Below are 15,096 nucleotides of genomic sequence, written 5' to 3' on the forward strand. Positions count from 1 at the left end.
GTTGCTAATTGTTAGTAACTCGAAATAAAAGCTACGGAATGAACGGAGACTAGCTAAAGGTAAGCTGACGATATGTGTTGGAAGTGTTTCCAAGGTTGACGTGATCAAGCATCGCACGCTCCCTCCACCCGTCGAGATTGGTGTTAAACCTAAATAATTGTTATTTGGTGTTTGCGTTGAGCATAGACATGATTGGATTATGTCTATCGCAATACGTTTATTCATTTAAGGAGAATAATGGTTACTCTGTTTATTTGAATAATACCTTTCAATGGTCTTGCACCTAAAATGAATGGTTTATTGAATCTCGATCGTAGTGATACACATGTTCATGCCAAAAGATATAAGATAGTTATGATAGTACCACCTACTTGTGGCACTGCCATGTAAGTCATATTGGTATAAAACACATGAAGAAGCTCCATGTTGATGGATCTTTGGACTCTCTCGTTTTTGAAAAGTTTGAGACATGCAAACCATGTCTATTGGTGTATATGCATGAAGAAACTCCATGCAAATAGACCGTTTGGACTCACTTGATTTTGAATCACTTGAGACATGCAAATCATACCACATGGGCAAGATGACTGAAAGCCTCGTTTTCAGTAAAATGGAACAAGAAAGCAACTTGTTGGAAGTAACACATTTTGATGTGTGCAGTCCAATGAGTGCTGAGGCACGCAGTGGATATCGTTATGTTCTTACTTCACGGATGATTTGAGTAGATACTGAGTATATTCACTTGATGAAACACAAGTCTGAATTATTGAATGGTTCAAGTAATTTCAGAGTGAAGTTGAAGATCATCATGACAAGAGGATAAAATGTCTATGATATGATCATAGAGATGAGTATCTGAGTTACAAGCTTTGGCACGCAATTAAGGCATTGTGGAAATTGTTTCACAATTAATAACACATGGAACACCATAGTGTGATGGTGTGTCCGAACATCATAGTTTCACCCTATTGGATATGGTGCGTACCATGATGTCTCTTATCGAATTACCACTATCGTTCATGGGTTAGGCATTAGAGACAACCGCACTCACTTTAATAGGGCACCACGTAATTCCGTTGAGACGACACCGTTTGAACTATGGTTTGGAGAAACCTAAGTTGTCGTTTCTTAAAAGTTTGGGGCTGCGACGCTTATGTGAAAAAGTTTCAGGTTGATAAGCTCGAACCCAAAGCGGATAAAATGCATCTTCATAGGACACCCAAAACAATTGGGTATACCTCCTAATTCAGATCCGAAAGCAATAGGGATTGTTTCTTGAATCGGGTCCTTTCTCGAGGAAAGGTTTGTCTCGAAAAATTGAGTGGGAGGATGGTGGAGACTTGATATGGTCACTGCAACTAGTGTATAGCAGGGCACGGGAAGTTGTTCCTGTGGCACCTACACCAATTGAAGTGGAAGCTGATGATAGTGATCATGAAGCCTCGGATCAAGTCACTACCGAACCTCGTAGGATGACAAGGACGCGTACTGCTTCAGAGTGGTACGGTAATCCTGTCTTGGAGGTCATGTTGCTATACAACAATGAACCTACGGGCTATGGAGAAGGGATGGTAGGCCCGGATTCCGACAAATGGCTCGAGGCCATAAAATCCGAGAGAGGATCCATGTATGAAAACAAAGTGTAGACTTTGGCAGAACTACTTTATGGTTGTAAGTCTATTGGGTACAGATGGATTTTAAAAGGAAGACGGACAATGATGGTAAGTATCACCATTAAGAAAGCTCGACTTGTCGTTAAGATGTTTTCCGACAAGTTCAAGGAGTTGACTACGGTGAGGCTTTCTCACTCGTAGTGATGCTAAGAGTCTGTTGGAATTGGATTAGCAGTTACTGCATTATTTATGAAATCTTGCAGATAGGATGCCAAAAACATTGTTTCCTCGACAATTTTCTTGAGGAAAGGTTGTATGTGATACAACCAGAAGGTTTTTGACAATCCTAAAAGACGCTAACAAGTATGCAAAGCTCCAGCAATCCTTCTAAGGACTGGAGTAAGCATCTCGGAGTTGGAATGTATGCTTTGATGAGATGATCAAAGATTTTGGGTTTATACAGAGTTTATGAGAAACTTGTATTTCCAAAGAAGTGAGTGGGAGCACTATAGAATTTCTGATGAGTATATGTTGTTGACATATTGTTGATCAGAAATGATGTAGAATTTCTGGAAAGCATATAGGGTTATATGAAATGTGTTTTTCAATAGAAATCCTGGATTAAGCTGCTTGAACATTGAGCATCAAGATCTATGAGGATAGATCAAGAACGCTAAATGGTACTTTCAAATGAGCACATACCTTGACATGATCTTGAAGGTGTTCAAGATGGATCAGTCAAAGAAGGAGTTCTTGCCTGAGTTGTAAGGTATGAAGTTAAGACTTAAAGCTCGACCACGGCAGAAGAAAGAGAAAGGACGAATGTCGCCCCCTATGCCTTAGCCATAGGCTCTATACAGTATGTCATGCTTTGTACCGCACCTGATATGTGCCTTGCCACGTGTCTGGTAAGGGGGTACAACAGTGATCCAGGAATGGATCATTGGACAGCGGTCAAAATTGTCCTTGGAATAAATAAGGACATGTTTCTCGATTATGGAGGTGATAAAGAGTTCGGCGTAAAGGGTTACATCGATGCAAGCTTTAACACCTATCCGAATGACTCTGAGTAGCAAATCGGATACGTATAGTGGAGCAACCATTTGGAATAGCTCCAAGTGGAGCGTGGAAGCAGCATTTACAATATGACCTAGAGATTTTTGAAGTACATACGGATCTGAATGTTGCAGACCCGTTGACTAAAACCTCTCTCACAAGCAAAACATGATCAAACCCCAGAACTCATTGAGTCTTAATCACATGATGATGTGAACTAGTTTAGTGACACTAGTAAACTCTTTGGATGTTGGTTACATGGAGATGTGACCTGTGAGTGTTAATCACATGGCGATGTGAACTAGATTATTGACTCTAGTGCAAGTGGGAGACTGTTGGAAATATGCCCTAGAGGCAATGATAAATTAGTTATTATTATTATATTTCCTTGTTCATGATAATCGTTTATTATCCATGCTATAATTGTATTGATAGGAAACTCAGATACATGTGTGGTACATAGACAACACCATGTCCCTAGTAAGCCTCTAGTTGACTAGCTCGTTGATCAATAGATGGTTACGGTTTCCTGACCATGGACATTGGATGTCGTTGATAACGGGATCACATCATTAGGAGAATGATGTGATGGACAAGACCCAATTCTAAGCCTAGCACAAAGATCGTGTAGTTCGTATGCTAAAGCTTTTATAATGTCAAGTATCATTTCCTTAGACCATGAGATTGTGCAACTCCCGGATACCGTAGGAATGCTTTGGGTGTACCAAACGTCACAACGTAACTGGGTGGCTATAAAGGTGCACTACGGGTATCTCCGAAAGTGTCTGTTGGGTTGGGACGAATCGAGACTGGGATTTGTCACTCTGTGTGATGGAGAGGTATCTCTAGGCCCACTCGATAGGACATCATCATAATGTGCACAATGTGACCAAGGGGTTGATCACGGGATGATGTGTTACGGAACGAGTAAAGAGACTTGCCGGTAACGAGACTGAACAAGGTATCGGCATACCGACGATCGAATCTCGGGCAAGTACTATACCGGTAGACAAAGGGAATTGTATACGGGATTGATTGAATCCTTGACATCGTGGTTCATCCGATGAGATCATCGTGGAACATGTGGGAGCCAACATGGGTATCCAGATCTCGCTGTTGGTTATTGGCCGGAGAGTTGTCTCGGTCATGTCTGCATGGTTCCCGAACCAGTAGGGTCTACACACTTAAGGTTCGATGACGCTAGGGTTATAGGGAATAGATATACGTGGTTACCAAATGTTGTTCAGAATCCCGGATGAGATCCCGGACGTCACGAGGAGTTCCGGAATGATCCGGAGGTAAAGATTTATATATGGGAAGTCCTGTTTTGGTCACCGGACAAGTTTCGGGTGCTATCGATAATGTACCGGGACCACCGGGAGGGTCCCGGGGGTCCACCAGGTGGGGCCACCGGCCCCAGAGAGTTGCATGGGCCAAGTGTGGGAGGGGACCAGCCCCAGGTGGGCTGGTGCCCCCCCCCACCAGGGCCCAAGGCGCCTAGGGTTTGGGGAGGGGGCGCCTCCACCTTACTTGGGGGGCAAGTTTCCCCCTCTTCCGCCTTGGCCGCACCCTAGATGGGATCTAGGGGCTGTCCTACCCCTTGGGGTGGGAACCCTAGAGGGGGCGCAGCCCCCTCCCTCTCCCCTATATATAGTTGAGGCCTTTGGGGCTGCCAACACATGATTTGATCTCCCTCTTGGCGCAGCCCTACCTTTCTCCCTCCTCGTCTCTCGTAGTGCTTGGCGAAGCCCTGCTGGAGTACCGCGCTCCTCCACCACCACCACGCCATTGTGCTGCTGCTAGACGGAGTCTTCCCCAACCTATCCCTCTCTCCTTGCTGGATCAAGGCGTGGGAGACGTCACCGGGCTGTGCGTGTGTTGAACGCGGAGGTGCCGTCCGTTCGGCACTAGGATCTCCGGTGATTTGGATCACGACGAGTATGACTCCCTCAACCCCGTTCTCTTGAACGCTTCCGCTTAGCGATCTACAAGGGTATGTAGATGCACTCCCCTCTCTCTCGTTGCTAGTCTCTCCATAGATAGATCTTGGTGACTCGTAGGAAAATTTTGAATTTCTGCTACGTTCCCCAACAAAACTATGGCAGGACCTCTAACGGGAAAAACAAGAACACGTATGGGACAGCAGCTAGAGCAGAGGCACTGGACTTGGGGTCGGTGTCCTCCATATCGTCGAGGAGGTTGTCGACGTCGGGGAAGTAGTCGTCATCGGGAAAGTAGTCATCGGAGTCCGTGGCGTCCGTGACGAAGAAGTCAGTAGTCGCGCAGAGCGCTCCCCAGAAACCTTATAACCCTTCTCCCGTACAGGACTCAAAGAGGTGCGGTTTCGGAGGCCTACTGTCCCAACATGCGGTGCATGCCGCAAGCCAGGATGGGGAAGATCGTAGCAGGAGCGCAATGCTCAGGAACCGGTGGCGAGAGGAAGAAGTAGTTCTGGTGTGTCTCTCTGGAGAGGAGCGACCTCTCTTATATAGGCACATGAGAAGGACGCGAACAGGCTGCGGCGGGAGGTGAAGCAACGGAGGGAGACGAAACGAACAGGCAGCACGCGAAGAGGTGCACCGTTCGTATTCAGGCTCCACTACAGCAAAACGTTTCAGCTCCCGTGTGACCATTCGTATACCCGTCATGCGTGGCAAAAATTTAGACATCGGCTCGTTCCCACAACCTGCGGCGCGTCGTGACGAGGCGTGGCGTGGCGAGGCGGGCGGCGGAGGAGGAGCACGCGTGGATGTCCCTCTTGTTCTCATGCTCATACATGTGAGGAAAGAACCTCACTTATAAATCTAACTCCCTCTAAACTAGCAATGTGGGACTAAACTTTAGTTCCACCTCTTGCCTTGCACGAATGGGCTGCGTGGGCCTTTAGGGTTTATAGGAATTTCTGAAACTGCTATTGGGCTAGACCCAAAATAGACAAAATTCCAGCACTTTTAGTGCTTGCAATGTGAAGGATCTTATTTTTACGTATGAAAGGTTGACATATGCATGCTTGTGATCATACTTTTGCTCGACCCATGCTACTCCACCCATATAAACTCTTCACTCATAGGTATTACTAAGGCTTACCCTCCACATAAGCAATATCCAAGTCGGATGTACAACCTCCACACACTGCATCCAATGAGGCGAGGTCGCACTACTCCCTGAATAGAGAAAGAAGCATCTATGGGGTTGCTCAGGCATCATGTTGTAGTCATGTGTGGTGGCACGGTGCATTCAGCTTAGGGCAATGTGAGGTCGGGGCAACCAGTGGAGGAGATCTAGGCTACATGAGACCATCTTGGGAGGAGTGGGTCGTGGCAGAGTCTGAAACGAGGAAGGAGTTCATGGTAGCGTGAGGAGAGGGGCAACAACAAGGTGGCAGATAAGGTTCAGGAGAGCTCAGGGAGCGGATATGTTGTAGGGTAGTATGATCTCTTTTCTTCCTATCGTACATGAAGCGCAACATTTGGTGGTGTCAAATACGATAAATTCCTCAAACTAAAAAAATCGACGTGGTATGATTCCTGGAAATCTATGCGCCATGTTTTTGTACAAGACTAGTGAGGGGCTCAACTCCTGGAACTGAGCTCCATGGAGTTGGTTTGTTTCTCATCCGGCTCTGATCTACCGATTTCTTTGGGGAGCTAGGGGCAGACTGAACCTGAACAGAGCCTGCTTATTGGACTCCTGGCTTAATTGAATCAACACATTTTGGGGGTGGGGGGGGTGAAAATTATTTATTTCTTCTTATTGAATAGAAAAGCCAACCTGTTGATATTGTTCTTTGTGGGGAAATTCATTGTTCATGTTGATACTGTTAATGGGTTGGATTGACAACCCAATTTAAATTAGTTATTATTCATAGCTTGATTTTTTTCTTCTGTTTCCATGGTTCTGTTCTTAATATGAATATTCATTGTTGTGACGTGATTGTAGCCATGTCGTCTTATTTAAAAAAAATTCTAACTCTAAAATTTAGAGTACCATGAAAACCTAGTTAAAACACACAAGTTTTGAATCTGGTATTTACCCAACGCAATCGTGTTTGTGTAGTTGTATACGTATACCTAATTCTCCATCTATATATAAGAAAAGAAAACTTAAGAGCATCTCAATAGATGATGTAGATGCATAAATAACTACCTTTTACATCACCAAGCCCTAAAAATACTGCTCAAACAGATGATGTAGATCTATAAATTTCTACGTGACCTGCTTCAACTGATGTAAAATACAACACTTGCGATGCAAATTTGCGTCATCAACTGTCGGAGATGTAAACCCAAATGCAAAACGGCCAGCCGCGGACCAACCCAACCACCACCATGAAAGTTCCCAACTGCTGACCCCTTTTCGCTGCTGTTGTCACTGCCCGATTCCGGTCAGATTTGGCGCCTCCCTGCCGCCCCGCCAGCTCTGCGCCTCGCCTCCCCCCACCCCCACCCCAACGGACCGCCATGGCCACCTCCTCGTAGCCCGCGGCCGTCGCCGCCGCTCCCGTGCTCATCCTCCCATGGTAGCGCCGCCGACGATCCTCGAGGTGCGCCCGCTTGAGTTGGCTACGGAGGAGATGGAGCTCTGCAGGCTCCACATCCAGCACCAGTGGAGGACGAGGTTCCGCGGCATCCGCCCCGCTTTTCTGCCGCGCCGCCACCCGATTCGAGCGTTGTAGGCCCATCCCGCCTCAGTTGAAGCTCGGCCATCGCCCGATTCAAGCTCCGCGGGGCTACCCCAGCGCATTTGAAGCTCGGCCACCCGCGCGTTTCGAGCTTCGCTGCCACCCCACCGTGCCCCTTATCTTGATTTGAAGCTTGGACACCCGATTCAAGCTCCCCTGCCAGCGCCCGACTCGACGCTCGGCCACCAACGCCTGTCTCGACTCGACGCTCGGCCACAACCACGCCACCGCCATGCTGCTGAAGAATTAGTTTTACATCTTAAAAAACATTTGTTGGAGCACTAGTTTCACGCATCATCTGTTGGAGTTGAGACTTTTTTTTATGATGTTTTTTTTTTATGACGTAAATTATACAACACCAACTTTTATATCTCTAAATATACATCTTTTATTGGAGATGCTCCAAGTGGAAATCATTTTGATTGAGTTTCAGATAAAAGCTAAACTATCTCTCCCTCGTATACTCTAGGACTATTCCAAATTACAGCACGGTCCTGAATCGGAGGTTGTTTACAGTTTGCTCGTGACACGGGCCGAAGTGCCTATATAGGGCCTTTTAACATCACGGAGAGTCCCGACGTCTTTTCACATCCACGAATCGATCTACCTAGCCGCAAAAGGAAAATCTACCTCGAGGCTCCTCCGATCGAACGACCGATCGATCTACCTCGAGGCTCCTGGAGGAAGATACGACGTCGATGTCGCTCCCGGAGGAGATCGTCGGCGAGATCCTCGTGCGCGTGAGGGTCGCGGGCGACCTCTTCCGCTGCGCCAGGACGTGCAGCAGCTGGAGCCGCCTCGCGGACGACGTCCGCCGCCACCGCTGGCCGGGCCACGCGTCGTTCCTCTCCGGGTTCCTCACTCGAAAGAGCTTCGCGCAGTCCCTCCTCCCGGCGCCGGGGTCCGTGTTCGGGCCGGACCGCCGCCCTCTTGCCTCCTTCTTTCCAGACGCCGTTACCAGACACCGCCTCAAACGCGCAACGCCCCTCGCCGCACGCCACGGCCTCCTCCTCGTGCGTCTCCACTCCTCCAAGGCCGCAGTTCGCCTGGCCGTCTGCAATCTGCTGGCCGGCACATGCGATGTCCTCCCCAATCTAGATGGCACCAAGTATAGAGACATTGGTTATGCCATTCTTACCAGGTCAGACTGCTCCCCAGACGGCAACAAAGAGCAACCTTCATCATTGCCCACCGGCTACTCTCCTTTGTTCAAAGTTCTAGTAATCTGCAACAACATCGATGACCAGCCAGCAGATACCGTGCACTCTCTACACTTTCTCACTCAGCGACGCAAGGTGGAACACAGCTAGGAATATCTGCGGGTTGCCCATGCACGCCAACGCTGTTGTGTGCCGTGGCACTGCGCATTGGCTTGTTTGGTGCAAGTCAACCGAGGATCACGTCAATAGGTTGCATACTCTTGATGTGGATGCCAGGACCTGCCATGTCTCCCTAACGAAGATTGTGATCCCGACCCAACGTCATCTCTCCGGAACTTGTGATGGACCATACCTTAGCGTCGCTGCTAGCGGGAGACTGTCGTTGCTTTACCTACAAAGGCCGGGTCTCCAACTAAAAATATGTGTGCGACAAGACAAAGACGGGAGAGACAATGGTGGTAGATGGCTTTGGAGCCGAGTCGTCGAGCTGAAACCACCCAAGCAGTTTCAAGCAGAAAGGATGCACTTGACCTTTTTGGCAGAAAAGGGTGGCATGTTGCTTGTCAAGGACAACAAAAAGAACGTGTATGTCGCCGATCTTAAGACAGGGGTGATGGAATGGCTGATGTACCACAACCATGTTACCGGCCAGAAGATCGTGCCCTATGAGATATATTGGCCGACAGTCTAATCGGTATTGTTCTTGGTACTCGATAGATGCTAGTGCATGTGACTTAAAGAAACTACCATTGGTATGCTGGGTAATAATTGTCGTCTCGTCAGTCTTGATGAATTCTGGCTGCCTAGCCTAGTAGTTGGTATGATTTTTTTTTATCTGCTGAATGTAAAAATGATATGGCATTAGACAAATAATCTTCTTTTTTTGCCATTTTTTGTTCTCGACTTGGCTGCTAGCGATTCCGCTGCACCTGTTCGTTAATGAAGGTTGTTGTCGTGTTAAAAAAACAAATCGGCGTAGTGGATGAGGATGCGGACCACCTGGGTGGGGGTGGAATCTGCCCAAACATTCGACACAAATCGCGTAGGTGTTTTTTTTTTTTTTTTTGCTTTGGCATTGCCAAAAGCTGCGGTTCTATATTTACCGCATGTTATGTACACGCATGGAAAAACGAATTTGTAGATCCAATCTAGACAGAGACCTGGCGTGGCTCTCAAGTTTTCTGATCACATGATATACGTAGCGCCCGCTGAACACGTGGTCACGCTATAAATCGAACGAAGATGGAGGAAATGTCGTCCTTGGCGGCGGCCACCGCGGTATCGCTCTCGGAGGACGTGGTCTGCGAGATCCTCGCCCGCGTGTGGGACACGGTCGCACTCTTCCGCTGCGCGGTGACATGAAGGCGATGGAGCCACCTCGTCGTCGACGCCTCGTATCTCCGCTGTCGCAGGTAGGATCAGGGCACATCCACGACCACCTTGGATGGGTTCCTCACTCAGAAACGGCTGGACCATCCAGACCTTGCGATTTCGTTCATCCCAACGTTGCAGTCGTCCGGCACCGGCCGCCGCCACCTCGGCTCCTTGTTCCCGAACGCCACCACGCCCCTCCTTGACCATTCGGTGCCTAGCCACCGCGGTCGCCTAGCCACCTGCGGCCTCCTCCTCGTACGCCTCGCCACCGCGGTCGCCTAGCCATGTGTGATCTGAGCACCGGAGCGTGCAACGAGCTTCCATTGCTAGACCACAATTATACAGATTTCGGCGAAAGCGGCTATGCCATCCTGACTAGTGCCGACTGTTCCTCCGGCACGCAGCAGCAACCTCCGGCACCATCGAGATACTCAACCTTGTTCAAAGTGCTGGTTCTGGTATCAGGTTTGGATACCCGCGAAACCTTCACATGTTCTCATCCAGCGAGGCCAGGTGGAGCTCCCCTAAAACATTACTTTATAACAGAACACACATTGTGCCCCATGGGTCAGTCAGGCATCCCGGATGGTGTCATCTGTCATGGCATGGTGCACTGGCTTGTTGGAGATTGGTCAAACGTCAAATCAAATTTATATACACTTGACTTGGACACAGAGAAGCGCCTAATCTCTTGGACGAAGATCCCGGACCCAACAACTTCCTTTTGATCCCTAAGCCACGATGAGCCACAACTCAAGGTTGCTACCGATGGGACGCTCTCGTTGCTAGTTCTCCATAGGCCAGGCTTGCAACTACAGATCTACGCACGTCAAGACTACAAAAATAGCGAGGATGTTGCTACTGCCGGGTGGATTTGCAGTCGTGTGGTGCAATTGAAACCACTCAAACAGATTGAAAGAAGGTCAATGCACTTGAGTATCTTGGGAGAGAAAGGTGGCGTGATCTTACTCAAGGACCTGAAGAGGCATGTGTATATTGGTGACCTTGGGACGGGAACCGTGAAGGAGATAGATTACTTGGGTCGGTTCAATCGTCAGAGTGTTGTTTTGTTAGAGATGGACTGGCCGGCGTTCTTTGTTTCTCGTCTTGGTAGCAGATAGGTGTATGCATCATGTAAGTCAACTTGATACGAAGAAAACAGCATGGGAATTGCTATGTTGTTATTTCTTGTTATTATATGATAAAATGTGTGGATGAACATAACTACTTCTTCGTTCACCATGGTGTTACTTGTTTTCTGATTGTGCCAAGTTGCATTTAGGATAGTATAACCGAGCCTAATCCCTGCCCTCTCACGCACTTGACGTTTTCAGCCATCAGATCACATGTGCAAGTTGTTTCTGGTCGTCGGATGATTCTGGGCCGAACTGTCCTAAAGGGCAGCTACTCCTGAAGAAAAATCTGATGTCTGTGATTGACTGAGCCTTTTCTGGCGGCCCATTTACCTAACCTCCTCCTCGCGACATACAGCAGAAAGCCCCCGATCGACAACCGCTCGTCTCTCTCCAATTCCATCCCCGACCTGTCCTCTCACAGCCGCGACACGAAGTGCGCCGCCATTCCGCCGCACGGTGCAGTCCCCCACCCCCTCCCCGCGCTGGAACGACGCCTGCATTCCTCGCCCACGTGGGCCACCAGCGAGAGAGAGTGGATCCAGGCGCTTGCGATACGGCCGACGCGATCCACCAGCGAGAGAGAGGGGATCCAGGCGCTTGTGATTCGGCCGACGCGGGTTCTGCAAGGGATCTAATCGGCATGATGAGAAATTACATCGGCAAGGGTAATCACCTGATCTTTTTTTAGAATCGAAATCACAAATGTTGTTCATCGTCCTAACAAGGAAAGGTATATTCATCTCTGCTTTATTGTTTTTCTTTTCTTTTTTCTGTAGATAATTCATTGACCTGAATTACCATTGTTTCTCGAACAATGAGAGATGGGTGGAGGTACATACACACGGTCGCCGATGCATATATATATAGACACACACACATACACATGCGAAGCTTACAACTGGATCCGGCCTCCGTCTGCCGCGTCAATCTCTGTGTTTTTTATGAATAAATGTGTGTCATCCTGTCGATCAACATGGACGTGCACTTCGAGCAGAGATGAAACTCTACATGAGGTGAGACGCAGCTTCCCGTAAACCACCCTAGATCATTTTTCAGTCCCTTTTTGGTTGGTCCTTGCTGATCTCTGGTTGGCACTATGGGTAGATTTCCTATCTTCCAGGAAGTGATCCAGCATGGGCAAACTGATCTGGATGGTGGAAGCTAGGTGGTAAGGTATCGGGAAGAGGTACCTCCAGAATCATCGGTGACGGCGCTCGTTCGAGGGGGGCAAGTTGCTGAACGTGGTGCAAACTACAGCGACAAAGCGCCCACGGAGTCAGGTGAATTTGCTGTGAAGTCGGATACGAAAGCTCTTGATGGACTAAGAGGTAATTAGTTTACTTTGGTAAGAACTAGAACGGTTCGTCCATTGGCATGTGCCTGAATGTTCTTTAAATTCCTTGAACTTAATCATAGTGTGAAAATGGTGATGGTCGATATGTAATGCATTCTGATGTAGTTGAACAAGTGGGTTGCTTTAGCTCAAGGAATTAAGCACTGTGCGGTGCCGTGGGAAAGCATCTGCACTATGCCATCAAAATCATGATTTCGGAATGTGCCATGCTTGCTGTTTCAATTTTTTCCGGTTTGCCATGGCACAGTAGGGGAGCTGACTTTCTCTCGGATGAGTTTGATTTCCTACCTTACTGAAATGCAGTGAAACCAAAATGTTTGCACTTTGGCATGGTAGGGGAGCTGACTTTCATGAAGAAGCAAAACTTTGTGGAAATCAAAATGCAGGTATGCCCAAAGAATTAACATACTTTATCAATTTCTCTTATTCTGAGTTCAATCGCCAAATGATTATTTGTTATAATACATACACAATCATCAAATATTCCAATTGTTGAATCATGAGCTATTCCAAGCCGTCTTGATTAGTGTCATTTTCTACTGGTTCTCTTATGGCATGTTAATTATCAAGCAAATCCAATTCAATTACTTCCCGCAATGTTGGATATATAGGCATATTAGCAATGATACATCTATCCAACATCAAGATTTCTACTTTTGGACCCGTAGAGAGTTTTACTTGTGGTTGTATGATCTGATTGCATTTATTCAATACCCAGTTCATCCTTCCCGTAACACTACTCTTCATATGTATTGATTTTCCTAGCCCATTCCAATAACTAAACTTCATCTGAATATCAAGTTTTACTGATTAAGTTCTACTCTTAAGAAACGGGTTATGCATAGGGAAGTGGCATGCAGGTGTTACTAAATACAGAAAAACATGTTGTTCCCATGCACTTTTAATTTGTCTCCAATCCGACCAAATAGTATCTCCTGTTTATCCAGATCTTGCAAAGACTAAAGGATATTGAATGTTTGCTAAATGAGTAATCCTACTTTATATGCTTCTTCGGAACCTCCTACAGAGGTTTGCCATGAGCATAGGGCATTGCTGCATCTTATTTGGATGTGCACTAATTTATAGATAGTACCCTTTATGTTGCATCTTAAGTTTAGTCCAGTTTTAGCTGTCAACTCATCTCATATGTTCATCTTCCTGTTCATCCGATTCAATGAGAGACGGATGCTGCTGCGACCTTAAGTGCCGATTATCTCTGTACATACACCGAACCAACAAAGGATGTCATTTATTCTGTAGCTTTCCTGGGTAAGAAGAATAATGTACACTCATCTTTGCATAGTTTTCAAATAGTTGAGTTTGCGATGTGCATGACCAAGTGAGGCTACACGGCTCACTAAGTACTATTTTTGCAGTGTCTTGGACCGTTATTTATACTAAAAAATGTATTTGTATTGATGGCACGGTTGCATTTTGGTTCTATATGTTCCATTGATATTTTTTTCCTATACAGATGTACAAGGCTCAAGAATTGAGACTTGAGAATATCAAATGCGCCAATGGTTGAAAGAGCTCATCCGTCCACTGAGAGCGTTGCCGCTTTACACATGCCATTTATTAATCCATTTGCTTCTTAGTCGCACTAGATACTGTTTGTCATATATTTTAGACAAATCTCTGAATCTGGCGGCACTAAAGTATGAAATTTCTAACATTACCAAGTCATAAGCTGTAATTAGTTCCTTATTATGTTTCTTGCATCTATATATTATCATCAATTCCTATCATTTTATCGTCAAAATAGATTGGCGCGGCAACATGTATCACCCATGTTCTCTGTGTCTAGACAAATCTAAGACAACTAATTTGGGATGGAGGTCGTATAACTTTGTATCATCTGCTATCCAGTTATTGCAAGTTTGATGTGTGAATTCTTTGCTCATATGAGCATGCTAAAGTTTTCGCTTTTTGTTGGTCAGGCCAAAGTTGTTTCTGGAAGTTACAACAAAAGGGTTTGCCTCTTCGGAGGCAGAAAAAATATGTGGGAAAATGGCAGAGCTCTCTTTTCTTAAGATGGTGTCTTTGTAGCCTGTCAAAACAAGAAGTAATGATACTTTAGTCATAGTTTATATGTATGGATTTAATGAAATGATAGGTGCAATGAAGTTATTACATGGCTTGGATCTCAATAGTAAACATGGTTAAAGATATTTATATAATGCCTATCATTTCATTGTAAAAATAGACGGGCGCGGCAACGCGCGCCTTCAATGATCTAGTGTTACCATATACTCCGTACGTTACTCAGTCCCAATATGTGGCTGGGCTGGAGCTTTTGGCTTTAGATGTTAGATTTTGGTGCGATGTCTATTCGATATAGATATTCGGCACCCCTTCATACATAGGAGTAGCGACATGTGTTTTCAACACTACAAGAAAATATATCATTTGCCACCAAATATTTTGTCACCAAGCGGTTTCGTGGCTGAAGATGTACTAATTGCAACCAGCGAATTAGTTCCTTGGTCATCATAGGCCTATGTGTTGTACACTCACGAGTTTGTATCCAGGGGAAAATAGCAACCAAGGGCTAATATGCAAAAGGCAAGTCATCGTATGATTCCTAGCGTCTCCCCCAAATCCCCCAAGTCAAATCGTCCCTGGCGGCGGCAGCCTGACGGCGCTCCTTCCGGCGGAGGGGGTGGCGGAAGGCCTGCGGTGTGTTCCTTGCAGCAGAGAGGGGCAGCGGCGGGCGTGTTCC

The 15,096-nt window shown here is 46.7% G+C and overlaps 1 long non-coding RNA gene across 4 annotated transcripts; it reads left to right on the top strand.

Moving 5' to 3' along the window:
• The first annotated feature begins 11,372 nt into the window (after positions 1 to 11,372).
• Positions 11,373 to 14,266, top strand: LOC123159823 (uncharacterized). Of its 4 annotated transcripts, XR_006479879.1 has the most exons (5): positions 11,378 to 11,685; positions 11,797 to 12,033; positions 12,125 to 12,348; positions 12,678 to 12,760; positions 13,849 to 14,266. It is a non-coding gene; the product is annotated as an uncharacterized lncRNA (long non-coding RNA). The 4 variants fall into 4 exon arrangements; XR_006479878.1 differs by having other exon boundaries at positions 11,373 to 11,685; positions 12,125 to 13,643; XR_006479876.1 differs by having other exon boundaries at positions 11,375 to 11,685; positions 12,125 to 12,760.
• Positions 14,267 to 15,096: the final 830 nt, after the last annotated feature.

Source organism: Triticum aestivum, chromosome 7B (genome assembly GCF_018294505.1).
Source record: "Triticum aestivum cultivar Chinese Spring chromosome 7B, IWGSC CS RefSeq v2.1, whole genome shotgun sequence".
Classification (NCBI taxonomy): domain Eukaryota; kingdom Viridiplantae; phylum Streptophyta; class Magnoliopsida; order Poales; family Poaceae; genus Triticum; species Triticum aestivum.